Source organism: Theropithecus gelada, unplaced genomic scaffold, assembly GCF_003255815.1.
Source record: "Theropithecus gelada isolate Dixy unplaced genomic scaffold, Tgel_1.0 HiC_scaffold_15876, whole genome shotgun sequence".
NCBI classification, from domain to species: domain Eukaryota; kingdom Metazoa; phylum Chordata; class Mammalia; order Primates; family Cercopithecidae; genus Theropithecus; species Theropithecus gelada.
The window spans coordinates 2,490,671-2,508,913 of record NW_020257632.1 but is presented as its reverse complement, the minus strand read 5'-3'; the positions used below and the strand labels follow the sequence as shown (position 1 = coordinate 2,508,913).

Sequence of the window (18,243 nt, the reverse complement as noted above, 5' to 3'; positions counted from 1 at the left end):
TGATATGATGATCCCCTTCTGATTTTACTTTGCATTTCCTGAGGCCTAATGAGGTTGCACATATTTTCACATGCATGTTGGATAATTTTATAAACATATTTTATTCAAGTGCATTTACTGCAAGTCTGTGACTTTCCTTCTCACTTTGTTATTATTATCATATGATAAGCAGAGATTAACTTTTGTTTTCCTTTTTTTTTTTTTTGTTTTTGAGACGGAGTCTCGCTTTGTCGCCCAGGCTGCAGTGCAGTGGCGCGATCTCGGCTCACTGCAAATTCTGCCTCCTGGGTTCACGCCATTCTTCTGCCTCAGCCTCCCGAGTAGCTGGGACAACAGGCGCCCGCTACCATGCCGCGCTAATTTTTGTATTTTTAGTAGAGACGGGGTTTCACCGCGTTAGCCAGGATAGTCTTGATCTCCTGATCTAGTGATCCACCCGCCTCAGCCTCCCAAAGTGCTGGGACTACAGGCCACCAAGCCCGGTCTGTTTTCCTTTTATGGTTGATACTACCTGTGTTTTTTGTTTTTATTTTTTGTTTTAAATGTTGCTATCTTAAAGTCATGAGCACATTTTGTTGCACTAGGCTTTCTTCTAGCTGCTAATTGTTTTACCTTTACATTTAGTTCAAATGTTCATCTCAAATTAATTTTTAGGCATGATTTGAGGTAATGGACACATTTTTTAAATGGATGTTTAATTGACTGAGAGCCGCACACCATTCTTTTGTAAAGAACGTTCTTTCCTCATTGAATTGCAGAGTTTTTGTTTTTTGTCATAAATCAAGATACTTGATATGTGTGAGTTTATTTACAGTCTCTTTTCTGTTGTGATAACTTATTTTTCTAAACTTATGCCAAAATCATCCTACCTTAAATAAATAATATTGAAAAAATCTAGATATCCAGTATGGAAACTCTTTCCCATTGTTATCCCTCTAAAATAATTTAGGTTCCTTGTTTTCTTAATCAGTTTTACTGTAAATGTTTCTCTCTCATGAGTGTTTTTAAGGAGAATCGTTTCTGATTTACCCATCATTATCACGATTTTCAAATTTGTCTATTTTTTTCCAATTTTTATTTTAGGTTCAGGGGGTACATGTGCAGGTTTGCTACATGGTAAGTTTCATGTCTCGGGGGTTTGGTGTACAGATTATTTTGTCACCTAGGTAATGAGTATAATACCCAATTGGTAGTTTTTAGATCCTTACCCTCCTACCATCCTCCACCTTCAAGTAGGCCCTTACGTCTATTGTTCCCTTCCTCATGCCTGTGTGTACTCAATGTTTAGCTCCCACTTATAAGTGAGGACATGCACTATTTGGTTTTTGGTTCTTGCCTTAATTTGCTTAGGATAATGGCCTCCGGTTCCATCCATGATTCTGCAAAGCAGATGATTTTGTTCATTTTTATTGTTGGTTAGTATTCCATGGTGTATATGTACCACATTTTCTTTATCCACTTCACAGTTGATGGGCATCTAGGTTGATTCTATGTCTTTGCTATTGTAAGTAGTGCTATGATGAACATACACACGCATGAGTCTTAGGAGGCCATTATCCCAAGCAAATTAATGGTAAAATAATTTATATTTTGGGAGGTATATATCCAATAATAGGATTGCTTAGTTGGATGGTAGTCCTGCTTTAAGTTATTTGAGAAACTGCCACACTGCTTTCCACAGGAGTTGAATTAATTTACATTTTGACTAGCAGCATAGACATGTCCCCTTTTCTCTGCAACCTTGCCAGCATCTGTTATTTTTATTTTTAGTAATAGCCATTCTGACTGGTGTGGTGTGGTTTTTGTTTGCATTCCTTTAATGATGAGTGATGTTGAGAATATTTTCATATGATTGTTGGCCACATGTATGTCTTCCTTTGAAGTGACACTTCATGTCTTTGCCCATTTTTTAATGGGATTTTTTTTGGTTTTTGCTTGCTATGTTGTTTAAGTTCCTTATAAATTCTGAATATTAGACCTTTGTCTGATGCATAGTTTGCAAATATATTCTCTCCTTCTGTAGGTCGGAGGTCCTCAACTTATTTGGGACCAGGGACTGCTTTCATGGAAGACAATTTTTCCATGGTTTTTAGGGGGCTGGTTTCAGGATAAAACTGTTCCACCTCAGATCATCAGGAATTAGATTTTCATAAGGAACACACAACTTAAATGCCATGCATGTGCAGTTCACAATAGTGTCTGAGCTCCTATGAGAATCTAGCGCCGCCACTGATCTTACATGCGGTGGGGCTCAGGCAGTAATGCTCACTCACTGTCAAAGATCAGATGGATGTAGGTGGGCAGCTTTTTTTCCTGGGGTCTCTAATCTGTTTCATTGGTCTATGTGTCTGTTTTGTACCAGTACCATGCTGTCTTGGTTACTGTAGCCTTGTAATGTAGTTTGAATTTGGGTACTGTGATGCCTCCAGTTTTGTTCTTTTTACTTAAGAATTCTTTAGGCCGGGCGCGGTGGCTCAAGCCTGTAATCCCAGCACTTTGGGAGGCCGAGACGGGCGGATCACGAGGTCAGGAGATCGAGACCATCCTGGCTAACACGGTGAAACCCCGTCTCTACTAAAAAATACAAAAAAACTAACCGGGCGAGGTGGCGGGCGCCTGTAGTCCCAGCTACTCGGGAGGCTGAGGCAGGAGAATGGCGTGAACCCGGGAGGCGGAGCTTGCAGTGAGCTGAGATCTGGCCACTGCACTCCAGCCTGGGTGACAGAGCAAGACTCCGTCTCAAAAAAAAAAAAAAAAAAAAAAAAAAGAATTCTTTAGCTGTTTGGGCTTTTTTGGTCTCATATGAATTTTAGAATAGTTTTTTCTAGTTTTGTGAAAAATGTATTTGGTAGTTTGATAGGATCACTTTGGGGATTATTGCCATTTTAACAGTATTGATTCTTCTTATCTATGAACATGGAATGTTTTTCTATTTGATGGGGTTGTCTCTGATTGCTTTCAGCACTGTTTTGTAATTATTCTTATAGAGATCTTTTACCTCCCTGTTTAGCTGTACTTCTAGTTATTTTGTTGTTTTTGTGGTTCTTATGAATGGGATCACATTCTTGATATGGCTCTCAGCTTGGATGTTATTGGTGTATAGAAATGCTACTGATTTTTGCAAACTGATTTTGTACCTTGAAACTTCACTGAAGTTATTTATCATATCAATGAGGCTTTGGGCAGAGAGTATGGGGTTTTCTAGGTATGAAATCATATAATCTTGAAAGAGAGATCGTTTGTCTTCCTCTCTTCCTATTTGGATGCCTTTTATTTCTTTGTCTTGCCTGATTTCTCTGGCTGGGATTTCCAATACTATGTTAAATAGGAGTGGGGAGATTGGGCTACCTTGTCTTGTTCTGGTTCTCAAGGGAAATGCTTCTAGCTTTTGCCTGTTCCATATGATGTTTGCTATGAATTTGTTATAGATGTCTCCTATTATTTTGAGGTATATTATTTGTTGAGGGTTTGTTTCTTTCGTCTGTTTTTTTTTTTTTTTTTTTTTTTTTTGAGATGGAGTCTTGCTCTGTTGCCCAGGCTGGTATACAGTGGCATGATCTCAGCTCACTGCAAGATTTGCCTCCTGGGTTCATGCCATTCTCCCGCCTCTGCCTCCTAAGTAGCTGGGGCTACAGGTGCCTGCCACCACACCTGGCTAATTTTTTTTGTATTTTTGGTAGAGAAGGATTTCACTGTGTTAGCCAGGATGGTCTTGATCTCCCGACCTCGTGATCCACCTGCCTCGGCCTCCCAAAGTGCTGGGATTACAGGTGTGAGCCACTGCGCCCGGCCGAGGGTTTTTTGTTTTTTGTTTTTCTTCTTCTTCTTTTTTTTTTTTTTAGCAAGAAGGAGTATTGACTTTTATCAAAGCCTTTTCTGCTTCTGTTGAGATATCATGTGGTTTTTGCTTTTAGTTTTATTTATGTAATGAATCACATGTATTCATTTGCATATGTTGAACACAAAGGATACTTCCATCCCAGAAGTAAAGCCTATTTGATCATGGTGGATTAGCTTTTTTGGTGTGCAACTGGATTCAGTTTGCTAGTATTTTGTTGAGAATTTTTGCAAACATCAGGAATATTTGCTTGAAGTTTTCTTTTTTAGTTGTGTCTCTGCCAGGTTTTGGTATTGTGATGGTGCTGACCTCATAAAATGAGTTAAAGAAGAATCCCTCCTCCTCAATTTTTTGTAATATTTTCAATAGGATTGGTCTCACTTCTCCTCTATATATCTGGTAGAACTTGAACCAGCTATGAATCTATCTGGTCTAGTGTTTTCTTGTTGGTAAGTTTTTTTTTTTTAATTGCTGATGAAATTTGGGAACTCATTATTTGTCTTTTTAAGATTTCAATTTTTTTCTGGGTCAAACTTTGGAGGTTGCATGTTTCTAGGAGTTTATCCATGTCTTTTAGGATTATTGTTTGTGTTCATAGAAATATTTGTAATAGTGTCTAAGGGATTTTTGTATTTCTGTGGGGGTATGATTATGTCGCATTAGTCATTTCTGATTGTATTCATTTGGATCTTATCTCTCTTTTTCTTTATTAGTCTAGTTTGTGGTCTGTCAATCTTAAAAAAGTAACTTTTGGTTTTGTTGATCTTTTGTATGATTTTTTTGTATCTGAATTTTGCTCAGTTCAGTTCTGATTTTGGTTATTTCTTTTCTTCTGCCAACTGTAGGGTTGATTTACTCCTGTTTTTCTGGCTCCTCTAGGTAGAGTTGAGAGCTTTCTAACTTTCTGATATGGGCAATTAGCACCAAAACTTTACTTTTAGCACCACTTTAGTTGTGTACCAGAGATTCTGGTAGGTTCTATCTTTCTTCTCATTAGTTTCAAATAATTTTTTGATTTCAGCCTTCATTTTATTGTTTACTCAAAAGTAATACAGCAACAGGTTGTTTAATTTCCATATAATTTTATGTTTTTGAGAGATCTTCTAGTACAGATTTTTATTTTTATTGCACTGTGGTCCAAGCATGTGTTTGGTATGATTTCTGTTTTTTCTTTTTTAATTTTGTTAACAATTGCTTTATGACTGAGGGTGTGTTTGATTTATAATATTTGCCATCTGCAGGTCAGAAGAATGTATATTCTATTTTTCTTGTAGCTGTCTGTTAGGTTCTGTAGCTGTAACTGTCTGTTAGGTCCATTTGGTCAACTGTTAACTTTACATCCTGAATGTCTTTGTTATTATTCTTCCTTTTTGATTTGTCTAATACTGTCAGTAGGGTGTTGAAGTATCCAACGATTATTGTGTAATTATCTAAGCTTCTTAAGTCTCTAAAATGTTTTTAATGAATCTTGGTGCTGCAATGTTGACTGCATATATATTTAGGATAGTTAAATCTTCTTGATGAATTTAACCTTTATCATTATATAATGTTCTTTTTTGTATTTTTGGATCATTGTTGGTTTAAAGTCTGTTTTGTCTTTAATAACAATGGCATCCCCTTCTTTTTTTTGTTTGTTTTTGTTTTCTGTGTATTTGGTAGATTTTTGTCCATCCCTTTACTTTGAGCCTATGGGCATCATTGCATGTGAAATAGGTCTCTTGAAGACAGCACACAATTGGATTTGCTTCTCTATCCAGCTTGCTACCTTGCACCTTTTAATTAGGGGCAGTTAGCACCTTTACATTCAAGGTTAATATTGGTATGTGAAATTTGATCCTGTCATTGTGTTGTTAGCTGAGTATTATGTAGACCTGATTGTGTAGTTGCTTTGTAGTATCAATGGTCTATGTACTTAAGTATGTTTTTATGGTGGCTGATAATGGTCTTTCATTTCCATGTTTAGTACTTCCTGAATCATCTTTTGTAAGGTAGGTCTATTGGTAACAAATTTCCTTAGCATTTCCTGCAGTGAAAAGACTTTTATTTATATTTTGCTTCTGAAGCTTAGCTTGGCTGGATATGAAATTCATAGTTGGAATTTGTTTTCTTTAAAAATACAGAATGTAGACCCTCAGTCTTTTCTGACTTGCAGGGTTTATGCTGAAAGGTGTTCTGTTAGCCTGATAAGGTTTGTAGATAATCTGCTCCTTCTCTCTAGCATCCTTTTATAGGTTTTTTTTTTGTGTTGACCTTGAAGAATCTGATGACTATGTGTCTTGGGTCAAGTTCATGCCAGTGGGGGCCCATCTGCAGAACCTTTCCAGCGGTTATGTGGGGCCAGTCAGTGAATGAGCTATAGTAGTAGCTGCTGGGAAGCACCCCAACTGAGCATCTGAGGCTGAGCTGCAAATGAGCACACCCAGCTAGGAACTAGGGAGAGGCCTACAGACTGGGGTCACTCAGAACAGACTGTCACAATTGCACAGGCAAGAGAGCTCTGCTCTGTCCAAATTTACATAGGCTGAGTTCTGTCTCTGCCACCTCTCTAAGTATCTCACCCTGCCAGCTCAAATGTCCACGAGGGTTGAGGGGTCTCTTGCAGCTAGAATTCTGGAGCTCTGTGGTAACAGTGGGTCATTCCTTGACTATTTAACTCAACCCTTCCCTAGGAGCCACTGGGGGCCAGGAATGAGTCCTGGTGCTTGTCAACCCTATGCAGCGTTCCCAGATTTTCTCCCCCTTCAGCCTGGAGTCTGTATCCTCCCTCTGTCTGCTCCCAATGCCTTCCTTCCAAAGATCTGCACAGAGTGTGCCGGTTTATTGAGGGTCTTTTCTCTCAGTGGGAGATGCTCTTCCTGGCTGTGTCTAGTTGGCCATCTTGGCCAATTTTTATATTAAATATATTAAAATTATTTAATATAAATAATTAAATAATTTTAATTATTTATACAGATATCATTATTTCCCTTCTTTGTGTTTGTATGTTACACTAGTTTTCTATCACTGCTGTAACTATAAATGTAGTGGCTTCAATCCACTCTCATTAACATTAAATTCTGTAGGACAGAAATCAGAGTAAGTTTGACTGGTTCCTCTTCTGTAGGTCTTACAAGGCCAAAATTAAGATATTGGCTCACCTGGGTTATTATCTGGGGAGAAATTTTCATCTAAGCTGTTTCATGTTGTTTGCAGGACTCAGTTTCTTGTGGCTATGGGACTGAGGTCTTTATTTCCTTGCTGTCTGTCAGCAGGGAGCCTCTCTCAGCACTTAATGCTAGAGCTGCATTGCTGTTATATTGCCCTCTTCGTTTTCAAACCAGCAATAGCATGTCAAGTCCTTCTGGTGCTCAAATCTCTCTGACTTCTTCTTCTGCCACATTTCTTCTTCTTCTGGAAAGTTTTTTACTTTTAGGGGCTCAAAAGAAAAATACCACATGTTGTACAATTCTATCTGCAAAAAACATTAGAAAAATAAAATGCATAGTTATAGAAAGCAGATGGGGAGTTGCCTGGGCCACAGGTGGGTGTTAAGATTGATTGAACAGAGATGTAAGAGAACATTATGAGGTGATTGAAATCCTCTCTATTTTGATTATGTTAGAGATTAAATTATGTGTGCATTTGACAAAATTATTGAACTGTACACAAAAATGGGTTTAATTTATAAAATGCATCTTGTATTTCAATAAAGTTTGTTTCAAAAAATATAATTCTCCATTGTTTAGATGAGCAATGTCAAGTTCAGTCATTTGTTTCAGGAGGTTTCTAAGAATATATTAGAGAAGAAAGGTAGCTGATTACTATGCTCTTTGTCTTATCTCTCTGCTGAGTCCCAGGAGAGAGAAAAGACACAAGAAAATCATTCTGAAAATGTGGAGTTCTGAGAGAAACAAATACCTGTACTAGATTATGCATTTCCTATGCCTTTCTGTCTAAAATTTGTCTTTTGAATGGTGCACTTAGAATAGCTTTTGCTCAGTTGTAGTGGCTTTTATGGCAAGAAATGCATAGCATTTTAAGATAAGAATAGCCTCTGAGAGGGTGAATTTCAACTCTTCATATGTGTTCTGAAAAATGTTTTACATTTTGTTCTAACTATAATATTCATGGGTTTCATGGTCAATGACAAATTTTGCCCTAGTAATTACCATGCTATATTTTATGAATTAACTCTTTCAGAATATTTCCTTTGATTTGATGCTTACACTCTGTAGACACTGCTCTAAACAGATTTTTTTTTTAACTTTTAAAATGGTAGTAAAACATATATAACATAAAATTTAACATTTTAACAAATTTTAAGTGTCAGTTTCAGTGACATTAAGTAAATTCACACTGTAGTGCAACCATCACCACTATCCATCTCTGGAACTTTTTTATCTTCCCAAACTAAATTTCATACAAATTAAACAATAACCTGCCAAGTCAGCTTCCCCCAGCTTCTGGCCATTGCCATTCTACTTTATGTCTTCATGAATCTGTCTATTCTAGGCAGCTCAAATAAATGAAATCCTGCAACACTTTTTTCCTTTGTTACTGGTTTATTTTACTTCATGTGATATCTTCAAACGTCATCCATGTTGAGGCATGTGTTAGAATTTTCTTCCTTTTTCAGGCCGAATAATATTTCACCTTGTGTACATACCACATTTCATTTATTTATTCATTCACTGATGGACTCTAGGATTGCTTCTCCCTTTTGGTTATTGTGAATAATGCTTCTATGATCATTGGTATACAAATCTCTGGCCCACCCCTGCTTTCAATTCTTTTGGGTCTATGTTCAGATATGGTATTGCTAGATCACGTAGTAATGTTATGTTTAATTTTTTGATGAACAACCATTCAATTTTCCACAGTGGCTGCACCATTTTAGATTCCCACCAGCAATGAACAAGGGTTCCAACTTACTTACATCTTTGCCAACACTTGTTATTTTATCTTGTTTTTGTGTTTATGTGTGTGTTTTTTAAAATATGTCTTAGCCATTCTCATGGACGTGAAGTGATATCTCATTATGGTTTTGATGTGCATAGCCCTAATGCAAATCGCTACTGATGTTATTAAGCACATTATCTTGTACTGGTTACTCATTTGTATATCTTCTTTGGAGAAATGTCTATTCATCCTTCAGGCCAGTTTTAAATCAGTTTTGTTTTTGTTGCTACTGAGTTGTTAGAGTTTTAAAACATATTCTGGATAGTAATCCCTTATCACATATATGATTTACAAGTACTTCATTATACTGTGTGGGTTGCCTTTTTACTCTGTTGCTTATGAGCTCACGCACAAAAGTTTTAAATTTTGATGAGTTAGATTTTAATAGTCTAATTTTTTCAATTTTAACATTTTTTACATATGATTTTAGTGTCATATCCAAGAAATTTTAAACAATTTTAATTGAACTGAATATATGTACTCATATTCATATGAAAACTGAAATTTGTATATGTATATTCAGTTCGATTAAAAATTATATATTTGTTAGATATAAATATATACTATAAAATTATAATACGTAAATAACATATATATACATATGATATATTTATATATAAAGGAATGTGAAGCTATTTATTGACTGCTGTACACCAGTATTTAAAATAAAGAATACATAGCTGGATAACATTCTGATTATCACAAAGCTATTGTTTTCCTTGACTTTCTTGGCTTCTGCTAAACCAGTAACTCAAATGTTGAAAAAAATGAGCCTACATGTAAGGAATGGGTTGGGTAAAGGAAATTACATGCAGGTCAATTGTTTACATTATACAAATCTCTTCACCCGTTTATGGCAGCAGGTCCTAAACTGCCTTTCCCAAACTTAACTGATTAGGTTTCCATGAGCCAAGGCTGAGACATTGTACAAAGCATGATGTTTTAGTCAATATAGCACAAGGATTACAGCTTTTTCTAAAGCAAAGGCTCATTAGAGGAATCTTTAAATATGTCTATTTGACTAACACTTGCTTAGCCAATTAAAACAGCAAGATTTGTCTAGTTTCCTCATCTGAGTGAGGAGGTTGTTGGTAGTAATAAAAATCTTCCTTTTAGATATTTTGAAAACAAACAATCACATTTATATGAATATAGGTGTAAATGTGTGTTTTGATGTGGATGATTTTAAATTGTCCAATTAATTATAGAATCATCTATGTAATTTGAAATATTACAACTTCAGGAAAAATTTCAATTTAACTTGAAGTGATTTATTTCTTAGGTTGCACAGAATTATGGCATCCCAGGACCATGGGCCTACCCATGGTTTTTGTTTTGGTGAAAGTTTTAAAATAAACCCAAAAAGAAAACCATGTACATTTGTATTTTAAGCATAAACACACAAAACAAAAACTCAGAATCATTCTTAGGCATATGAGTTAAACACAAGTACCAATTGTACAATGACTAAGGAAGTTTCCCTCAACATTAAAAAAGCTGTTCCCTCGTGCAGAGGACAAAATATGCCATGGTATCAAATATTCTTTTCTGATAAAGAAAGCAACTACAGAAAGTTTCATTTATTTGTTGAAAGTAACCAATGTGATTGGTGCAAAAAAAAAACCAAAACCAAAATCCCCTGACAAATCTCCCAATACTACTTTGAAAACAAACATATCAAACTTGATTTTCATTATAATGTAGAGATTTCTTCACATTAGTAAATCAAAAACCAAGATCCAGATTTTATATATATATATCATACATATGTAAAAAGCAATGCCAACAATAGTTTAGCTTCATCTTCTAGACAAGAATGTCAAGGCAATCGCTCTTCATAAGAAGTAATTACAATTTGATGACTCATCATGTTTGCCTCTTTTGCCTGCCTCAAGTCTGCCTCATTGTATATACATACACAAGTCTCCCATTCCAGGAGAAACATCCATTCCCCACTTCTCTTTGTAACATTTTTTCTTTCTGGATCGTGACCTCTGGCGAATCCTCTTTGTTTGTCAGCAACGTCTCTTTCCTTTGATTTGCTATCATCAGATTCACTGTCAGATAAACATTTTCTTTTTGTATCATCTTTTTCTTTGCCAGCTTTTTGAGAATTAAGAAATGTTTCAGTTAACTCTAGACAATCTAAATAGTCTTCCGGTTCCCAAGTACTGTCAGCATTTGTAAATCCCTTCCACTTCTGGAAATACTCCAGCTTCCCATTTGCTATTTCCACCACACATTCTTCAGTCTCTGCGTCTTTGACTTTTTTACTCTTCCCATTCTGCTACTTTCTAATTTTTTGCAATGTAGTTTTATTGGAGGTCATTTTTTATTGCAGGCTTGAAGAGCTATTCACTACCTCTGAGCTGCTCCAGTTTCCGGCCCTGCATGCCTCACATACATATGTTCTTATGCAGCATTGTGGAAAACATTTGAATTTCACTTGGCATAAATGTAAAACTTAGGAGTTAAGTCTCTCTGAATTATTTTCTAGACAGTCCAGGCAAAATAAACTGTGTCATCTGATTTTAAATCAATCCTAAACTGAAACACTAGCGTTAAAATTGGTAATGCCTGGCTAGGATGTAATTATCAAGATATATAGTCCAGAATGCATGATTAAGGTGTGTGTCTAAGTCATTATCAAAATATTGAGACAACATTAAATATATTCATAAAGAACTGAAAACCCTTAGGCATATGTTCATTCATGTCATTCATGTTTAAATATCTTATTCCAGTTGACGAATGGTAACTAAAGGAATTCCTTACAGCAAAATATGTTGACACACCTGAACACTGATGGAGTCTATTTAATGAAAGGCTTTGAATGTACTCATTATGGTCCCTTCCAGAGGAGACTCTTCTGTGTTTAGAGCATGAAAGCTGTGCCATCAACATGTCCCTTACCTTTCAAACATGCTAGGAAACAGTAATGGTGGCTTAACATATTCAAAAGTATTAATCTATCAATATATATGCAGATTCACATGTTCCTGCTAAATCACTCTTTATCTTTCTCCTCATAATGTCTTTAATTTCCTTTAAAACCTATGAAATATTATTGCATCAGAATTTACAACAATTATGTATTTTAGGCATATAATTTATTATTTGATATGCTTCATATTTATACAACATTTAAAGAAATGCATGCAACCACTTCAAGTTTTACAGAAACATGATTTTATGGTGCTGAATTTAAATGTAAATACAGAATTTAATGCAACATGCTTTAAAAATAGAATTATAGCCTCTACTTTTAGTCTATTTATTAGCAATGTTCTTTTATAGGTATATTATTTTGGCATCACCGAAATTATGTATTTTGGTTTAAGCATAACTCATATTTATGATACATATGTTCTACCCAATATAATAGGTAATACAATTCTAAATATGATCATTTAAAATATTGGATACACAGCCTACAAATGACCAGTGAATAGTGATTGTCATTCTCTTCTAAGTTTGTATTTTTCTCTCAGTTGATGATTCAAGTATCTCATTATCACCCATCTGTTAAATTAGCTTTACTTATAATTAATGTCATCTCCAATGAAAACCTCCTACACTTAAATAGAACAATGTATTAAAAACCACAAGTTTTTTTAATAAATGAAAACTACTTCAAGTTAAAATTTGAAGCAACATGCAGAACATCCTTTCCTGTTAGTGGGTTGTATAAAAATTAAAAAAAAATAAATGAATCAGAATGGCTTGAATCTTCATAATGCTAAACAGGAGACATTAATGAGGGTGTGATAACTCTATAACCTCTGTGTTGATGCTGACTTTCAGCTCAAATTTTTGTCTGGAGAAACCCAAAACTCTGTGATGATGTTAATGTTAGGTATAGAAATCCCAAAACAGGCTGCTTAGATGATTTCAAAGTTTTACACAAGACAATGGGAATATGACTTTCCAGATCTTGGGTTTCTTGTTTGTTGGATTTATTGTCTAGTAATGAGTTCCAGTTTAGTAGTCAAGAAAATGTGGATATATAACCACATGCTTTATAATTGAATATTGACTTTCCTTCTCTACCAACTACCCTGCCACCCAAGGAAAGTGATGTTAATAAGCAGAACAACAATAATCATGATTTATTTCATCAAGTATTTATTGTGTAACAGGCATGATCCTATCTCATTTCAACCTGAGAAAACTGTGTTCAAATAAAGAAAGAACAACTGTTAGAACCACATTTACATTTAGAATTTAAATGAATTTTCTTTTATTAGCCTGTCATAAAACATAATAAATATCAGCCAAATAGTATAGAAAATTTTATAGTTAAATTTTGCCTTTACCACCCTTTCCAACTCTAATATTTCTATCCTGAAGGAACATTTTAACAGTCTTTCTGTTTCCATTTTTCCTAGTGATTTCCTCCATAATTATAGATATTATTTTACCACATTTTCTTTATTTACCAACTTCAGGCAGTGCTTACTGGCTGTATCTTAAAAAACTAAAAGTGTAGCTCATTTTATCTCCTACCTTCTTGTCCACTAATTTTGTCAATGTTTGATTATTAAATTATGGTTTTATTGATATTGATTGTTAAGTAACTTTAAATATTATAATCCAAGTTTTTATTGCTTCAGCCACTTTAAAAAATTTTGTTGACTCTTTGTTTGTAAATATAAGAATAATAGTGCCTCTAAAATTATTTCTCTTTTCTTCCTCCTTTCCAGATGCTATTTCTATTCATTTTAATTTTACATTGTCAAGATAATTAATATTATATTATATCCTCAATCATAGCTAAGTCTTTCTTACTTTGTACCTTGACTCTTGAAATTTTAGAATAGTTTTATTACCATTTTGTTAAACATTGTTTATCACTGGCATGCTAGGGTTCAATTTCGTTCTGTCTAATGTCACTGTCCTTCGGTAGACACAGTTCAATTTACTCTATCCCTCATCCCTCATTTCAAACTCCATACACCTGATGATTACAATCTAGATTATATCCTGAGTTCTCATAAACAGTTACACTCTCTTATTTCTTTAGTATACATGCAGCAGCCTCCTGTATATGACTTCTAGAAGTTAAAAAATCTTGTCCTTTAATAACCACTCCCTTCAATTTTCTTTCCTTTACAATTTTATTCCTTTTGTGTAACTTTACTTTCATTTCAGGAGTGTTTTTGATCCAAATGAAGGCAATATATTTGCACAGGCTGTCACCTTCAAATGGAATTCATGAAAATTGGTAACTGCTTAGCTGTCTCCATGGTTCAGGCTTCTTCTCTCTAAATCATTATGGCAGTGATGGATTTGATATCGCGACACTTTTTCAACCATGTCTACTTGACACAGGATCTTTTCCAAGGCCACTCTTCCAGGAAAGGTCAATGGGATCAGGCCTCAAGGAATCATGGAAATAGGTAAGGTATTACTACAACGAGTTCCCCTGTGATGGCGAATTAATAATCCTTCCACTTACTACTTTTTACCTGCTTACCACTGGTGCATTTATCCCAAAGTAAGGGGTTAATTCTCAGTATAATCTTCACACCTAAGAACAGTGTAAACACTGTTGGGTTTCTTATTATGGTTAGTCAGCATAATACTTAACTAGTTTAGGGAGACTAAGATTAAAAAATTCATGCTATTTTTATATTCAGGCATAACAGACCCATAAAGAATCTTAATTGTTACATTTTTATTGATAAAAACAAATAAAATAAGATCACTTACTAAGTTCCCAGGAGAAAAATCCTATTTCGTATCCATGATTGTTGCTTCTCCCATAGGCAGGCATGGTTTCACCCATACAGAACTGGAATCCATGGGATAGTGGTGGCTTGGGGGAAAGGAGGCAAAAGGAAGAGTAGAAACACCAGAGCAGGAGAGGTAAACTCTTTTGTTTTGGGAAGTCATAAAAGGAAAAGGAAACTAAAAATAAAACAAAACAAAATTCTAAGCAGGTCACCTTTAGGAATTTCAAGGATCCTCTTTGAAAGGTGAGAATTCTGGGCTGGGCAAAGGGGGAAAAGATCCTGTATCGGTATCTGGGGAGCATTACTTCGAACCAAATTCTAGTATTCCTTGATTATGGGGGTGTCTTAATAAAGACTTAGAAAATCAAAAAATGGTCTAGCACTAATACATAAGTTTAATTACTATAGGAAAATAAATGTGGAAGAGCTCTTGCTCTTTGACCAGCATACAGGTTAAGATATTTGAACCATGAAAGTTGGGAAGCTGAAAAAAATGTAGTAACCTGAGTCAGTGTTTCTTCGGGCATCTAGATTCTGTTAAAGTGTGGGTCCTCAGTTTCAGTGCATAATACAGCAGACTGCTTTCAAATCCTACTTGTTCATGGAAATGTATTTCCTAATATTCTGCAGTCTCGTCTTCTTTCTGTTTATGGGGTGAGGCTAGGAGAGATGTAGATCTGTAATTTGCTTTGCAGCTGTTATAAAGTCTTGAAATTTAAATGTGATGATAAAATTCTTCTTTTAATTTTATCAAAATGCCTCGTGCTATTATTTTATTCCAATTTTTCCTTTTAAATTAACTATTACAATTCAAAAATCAATCATTGACCATGACATGCTTTTCAGTAGGATTATGCAGATCAAATCAGATCCTCTGTTCTCATGCTCCCTGGACACTGAACAAAGGTAGATATGATTTTGCCACAAACACTCCTCTGTCTCTGGTTGTCTATTTTCTTATTTTTTTTTACCCACATGCCACATTAAGCAATATCCAAAAGCATCACCAGTAAATTTACAACACTAAAGAACAGCTTGCTTGCTTAATGCTGTGAGAATCGACAAGATCTAAAAAGCTAAAGCCAGAAATCTGTGATAAACTTCAGTCTGATGAATACATGAGTCAACCAAACAGCCTTCAAGAACCAGATCAATCTAAAAGTTAATAGAGAATCACTTGGTCCAAGCCATGATTTTGCAAGATATATTATCTGGTGCTATAATCCAACTTTTTAAGCATCTCCTAAAAGCAGACTTTATGTCAGAGCAGGGTTATCTAATGTAAGGTAGCAGATGTAAGTTAAAAAAAAAAATGTTGAATAGAAAACATACTACAGGAGAAAAGCACATAATGTAATAACATATTTATTCAAAATTATAATTTAATTGTTTTCATTTAAGTGTAGCAGCATGGTTATGAAAAAATGGGAAAATGTAGACAGAAAGAATATGACAATGTTTAAAGCCCAATAAGAGGTTTTACTTATTTGTTTTTTTAACAAATTGACATGCCCAGAGCAACAAACTTGCATTGTGAAATTTTGCAAAAACTTCTACTTCCAGAGGGCAACCTACATAAGGACTAATGTTTAAGAACAGCTTGAATTTTATAGGCAAGGGGTGGCAAAAACACTTTAATAAAGTTCACCCTGCTGATCTTGCTGATGGTACCTCCTGCAATGCATTACAACTTCTCTGTATGCCAAATGGCTGTAGTTTTAATCCACAATCACTGCAATACTGAGCTTTTTAAATCCTGGAGACACAGATTTTAATAACTAAGGAAAACAGCATAAGAATAAAAATGTTCCAGTTGGGAATCCATTTATCTGTCAGATCTCCATAGAATGACGTGTAATTGGTCAGCTTGTGAAAAGAATCCTTGTTTCTATCAGAGTATTTTTAAACAGATTTTTTTTTTTCTCAATTGAGTGTTAAGTTTTGTTTTTATAAACATTTATGGTATGTATTTAAGTTAGCATGAAATTCTCAAATTTCGCCTGTTAGCAAACTGAGAAATTAAAACAAACCAGTAGAAACTAATTTTCCCAGTTAGGGGAAAAGTCATAACTAGGAATAATGTGATTTGACCAAAGCGGATACAGGGTGTACAGTTCACAGTTATGTTAACAATTCAAATTTTATCATTCATACCAGCACAGGATTTTTTTCCATATATTTCAAGTAATATGAATTTATTATCCATCTCAAGTGACATGTTTCCTATTTGCACAGTCTAATTATGGATCAATTAACACTATGGAGTTTAAACACATATCGTGTATTTTAATGCCCTATCTAGAATTAGACAGATGTTACATTTCAATATGAGAAAGATATCATTAATTATCTAACACTTAAAATGGTTTTAAATGATGATGAATGACATGTAATTCTGTGCTCTTTGATGCCTACAAATTTACATAGGCAAAGCATCTTTACTTGGCGCAATATTTACAGTTATTTAGCATGTAAGGCTCTTGAGTACAAAATATAATTGGTAATTTTAACTAACAAATCATAGGTTCACAATTTATTGGCATTTTGGAATTGTTTCTAGCTCTTATGTTGTGTTTTCTGAGGCAGAGACAGGTTGCAATGTTGTGATATACTACATGCTTTTATTTACATAGAATTTCTTTTAGTCTAACGCAATTTATTTTAATTCCTCATCCTGGGATCTTATACTAATCAGAGAACAAAAAACAGCTTGAGCTATTCTACCACCAGCTGCTTGAGGTGCTCTGAGCTCTCACTATAACTCTGTTTTAAGGGGTTGCAGAAGCAAATATGGACAAATTAAGAAAAAATATAAAAATAATTAAATATAAAATAAAGCTATAAACTCAGAAATTTGCTATAAATCATGAGCGATTATATTCTGACATATACGAGAAAGTACTACATTTCCATAGCCAATTTTCACTGTTCAAATTATCTAACCATACACATCATAAGGGGCACATATTTCAGAAGTAGAAGAGACAATATTTAAATAACTTGTCTTGCTGAAATATCTGTTACCATAATTTTGTGCGCCTTTTTTTTTTTTCTTTTTTTTCAATACGGAGTCTCACTGTGTCTCCCAGGCTGGAGGGCCGTGTCGGCTCACTGCAAGCTCTGCCTCCCGGGTTCGCGCCATTCTCCTACCTCAGCCTCCAGAGTAGCTGGGACTGCAGGGTTCCGCCACCACGTTCAGCTAATTTTTTGTGTGTTTTTAGTAGAGACGGGGTTTCACCGTGTTAGCCAGGATGGTCTCGATCTCCTGACTTCGTGATCCGCCCGCCTCGGCCTTCCAAAGTGCTGGGATTACAGGCGTGAGCTGCCGCGCCCAGCCAATCTTGAGGTTTTTAAACTTTCTTTAACATTGTAATTTAAACTTAAGCTATTATTTGCCTATAATTGCTTTTATAAAATTAAAGGTAATTTGATATTTAACAAGAAGATATATGACAATACAAAAACATATTTTATTAACTGGAAATGGATCTATCTCGTAAACAGAGGTAGCCATCTGTAATCTAGTGGATTTCATTTGTGATACCAAGTTGTACTATGGAACATGGGTCTCAGCTATAAAATTTTGCTCTGTTACTGAGACACTCTGAAAAAAATTCAACAAGTCTCTGACATTGGTAAAATTATGTTTAAATTAAACAATTTTTAAAAGTCAACTCATTAATTATTTAAAGGAAAATGTGTTTAAGAATTAATAAGCCTAGGTCAGTGTAA

At 34.9% G+C, this 18,243-nt stretch overlaps 1 pseudogene; it reads right to left on the bottom strand.

Annotated features, from left to right (window-relative positions):
* Nucleotides 1-10,535: 10,535 nt before the first annotated feature.
* On the bottom strand, nucleotides 10,536-11,105 carry LOC112617076 (annotated as a pseudogene).
* Between the last annotated feature and the right edge of the window lie 7,138 nt (nucleotides 11,106-18,243).